Raw genomic sequence first — 3,471 nt, 5'->3', positions numbered from 1 at the left:
GGGGAATTTGGCATGAATTACATCTACCTTAGAATCAGGATTGTTGTGTATTTTGATTTTCATTCTAGCAATGCTATTAATTTTTGCTAACTGATGACTGTTGCAATATTCATCCTTGCTATAATTTGGCGAAGTCCATAGGGACCAAATCAATTTGGTACATGAATTACATGTACCAAGAAGTGAATCAAGTAGCTGGTGCGTTGGCTAAATTTGGGATTACTCTTAATCATCATTCTCAGGTGTTTTAGTTATTTGTTTTTTAAAATTTACCTAAATTAAATTTTGAATGACTGTCTTCATCTATGATTATTTTTACTGCATCTTTTACTTTGAGAATTGCATCCTGTAGCTTATTTAGAGATGCATTTAATTTGTGTTAAATTATTGAAGGTATTGCATCTTTGAGTCTATTTTAAGCAATTTCAATTAGCTTGCTCCGACCAAAAACTAAAAACCAAAGTTTGGATAAGAATGTAATCTATGTTTACACATTTAATGTATGGAAAATCAAAGAACAATATGTCAATAAGATTTGTGTTGAGTAACCTGATTGCAAAAGCAGTGTGGACAGCAAGGTCAATGTCTGGAGCTAACAAGAAGATGATTGAGGCACTAATTGCTAGGAAGAAGGAAGAGTATCTGAAGGAAGAGTTCCTGCAACAATTTAAGATGAACTGCCATAAGTTCCATTTTCAAAGCTTTCATCCAATATATGCATGTTTTCAATAATGCAATTAGTAAACCAATGACACAAACCAATCATATAATAACCAATCACATATGATTGGTTTGTGTACACTCTATTTAGTTTCAATGTTTTATTGTAAATAGAAATGACGTACAAGAACATACAAAATCTAAATTTCAATTATAGACAAATATCGACATCAACAGTTGTTTGTATAGCATATAACATTCATGACATACAAGAACATACAAGGACATCAACAGTTGTTTGTGTGTGTGTCTGTCATGAGGACATTTGGAAAATATGCCCAAGAAATGAGGACATTTGGAAAACAAAGATACTTAGGTAATATGCAGGTTCTACTCAGGGGTTGTTGCCGGAGCTAGGGAAGCGTTGTTATGTGGTGTACCGGCATTATCAATATCATTAAATTTGTAAATTGATGATTCTACACATTTTTTTTAACTGTACTGAAGCTGGGTGTTATGAACTGATATCATGTCCTGTTGTAGGAAGAAGGATGAAAGTCAGGAAAACGATTTCAAGGATGATGTATCAGTCTGTTTACCATTAATAAACACAGCTATTAGGGATGTTGAAAAGGGAACTTTTCCCAAAAGCTGCCTTTTAAATGTAGAATTTCCGACATCTCTTTTGAGTAACAAGGTGTGTAAATTATGTTATATATTGGATAACTTTTTCACATGTTTTGGTGTACTAAGCAAATGCTGTAGGCATTGGGCCATATGGTGTACAAAATTTAGTGTGCATGATAATATTCTTGCCAATTAGATTCTAATGTTTTAAAACATTTCACAGTTAGATGGGAGTGTTTTAAAATATTCTTTGGTTTATTGTTTACATGTATGCAATGTAATAGTTTTTTTTTAATAGGGCTTCAAATTAACCAAGCAAAGTATGTGGAGATCCACTCCAAACTGGCTAGCTGTTTCCACCAGCCGTTATCCAACTGGTCATTTCTTGGCCAATCAAGGTGGCCTTGGTCTTCAGTTTGCACAGCTTGGCCCAGATGCTTCTGCAGCTGTAGGTGTCCTACATACATATCATGTCTTTTTGTTCTCTGTAATCTGAAGGGATTTTAATGCTTCTAATCTAGTATAATGATGGTACTCAAATCTCGCTCACATTTATCTACTTCAGGGTGCAGCTCGTCGATTGGCTACATAGAAGAAGAATTTGGAGATTATTGAATCAATGGGAGCTGCAGGGAAATCTGATCCCAACAAGGTGAATAAGTATTTCAAACTAGAGGTAAATAGGAGGAAGAAACAAAAATCTTTATTACAGTTTGCTATTACAATGCAAAAATCAGGTTAATATTTTAGTTAATTTGTTTTTACATGGTAATTATGAACCTACGATTATGAGGATACTAATATGTGAAAGAGATTATCACAAAACTTTATTTTCATATGTTGCCCGTAACCTTAATATGTTTATTTTAATCATGGGTTCATCTGCTATTCTACGAATTACTTGTAACACCTCCCTGCAATGTGTAGATATGATTTGGGTTGCTATTTGCTAATTTCCCTTTTTGCATTTGTTTATGTTTGTTATATTTGTATACCAATTAAATATTTTTAAATTGTTTGTAGAAGTGAACTTAGCTATACTCTTCTTGTATATTCAGTTTCTGGACAATCAGTAGGAGGAAGAAGTAGACGAAGATCTGGATTACAGAGCACTTGAAAGTGGATATGTAAGTTGGAATAGTGTCTTTTCGATTAACATTTTTATTTTCCATATTGGTGCATGCTACTATGCCGGTATCTTCCGGTGCTAGCAATTTTCCCTCGTTCTGACCGATTATTGCATGTGATCTGGTGGAATAGGTCGCAGTGACTCCGCTGTCTATTTCTCCTCATATTGAGACTGTTATTCAAATGGTAGCTTTCTGCTGTGTTTCCTGGTGAACAATAAATTTGGTATGATTGTGTACATTTGAGATTTATGATGATTCTTTTTTTTTTCTTAAAGCAAAGATGGAGCAGAAGCGTTAGTCACACCAATTCAATAGTGGATTTCCACTTGTACTATTTTTCTTTTTCTATATTTTTTGTTCCCTTCTTCATTTTGAAGCAAATGCTTCTTGTAATTTCTTGGGCATATTTTAGAATCTTGTGAAAAATGAGGACATTTGGAAAACAAACATACTTAGGATTGAAGAGAGGTATGCTTTTTTCCGTCATGAGGGTGTGTTTTTGCCGAGACAAGTAAATTTGAAAGCATGAATAAGCTGCAAAACCAATTGGAGAAAGTGGAGTCTCTTACTCAAGATCTTGAAGAAGGGCTTGAGTTTCTATTTAGGCATTTAATAAACACTAGGGGCATTGTTAGATCTTGTGGTTGTCCTATAAATTCTAGTGCAGATCCTGTGGCAACAACAGAAGGAGAGTAATTGAAGTTTGTTTAACTTTTGAAGGGAAGAATTTGGAAAAGGAAGGAAGAGTTTTTAGAATTGCTTGGAGCAAAGTTTGCTTAAAGGGAAGAATTGGTTGAAACCTAAGTGCTGAGCATAATAATTGTGGCGTCCCTAAATTAATGACTGGTTTAATAGTAATAATTTAAATAACAAAAACCATGGTAAATTTTTTTTTTCTTTCTTTTTCTTTTCTCATTTCTTTCTCTTTTTACCATAACTAGGTTTAGAAGGAAAATCCTCACTATAAAGTCCTGAATGGCCAGTTCACAACTCTATTCGGAGTCATTTCTTTCTTACCGCTCATAATTCTCTAAATTATTTTGCTGTTTCAAAA

At 33.8% G+C, this 3,471-nt stretch overlaps 1 pseudogene; it reads left to right on the top strand.

Annotated features, from left to right (window-relative positions):
- The first annotated feature begins 522 nt into the window (after positions 1-522).
- Positions 523-3,262, top strand: LOC100804611 (uncharacterized; annotated as a pseudogene).
- The last annotated feature ends 209 nt before the right edge of the window (positions 3,263-3,471 follow it).

The sequence above is a fragment of the Glycine max genome, chromosome 16 (genome assembly GCF_000004515.6).
Source record: "Glycine max cultivar Williams 82 chromosome 16, Glycine_max_v4.0, whole genome shotgun sequence".
NCBI classification, from domain to species: domain Eukaryota; kingdom Viridiplantae; phylum Streptophyta; class Magnoliopsida; order Fabales; family Fabaceae; genus Glycine; species Glycine max.
The sequence above is the reverse complement of the archived record's forward strand: the minus strand, read 5'-3'. Positions and strand labels throughout refer to the sequence as shown.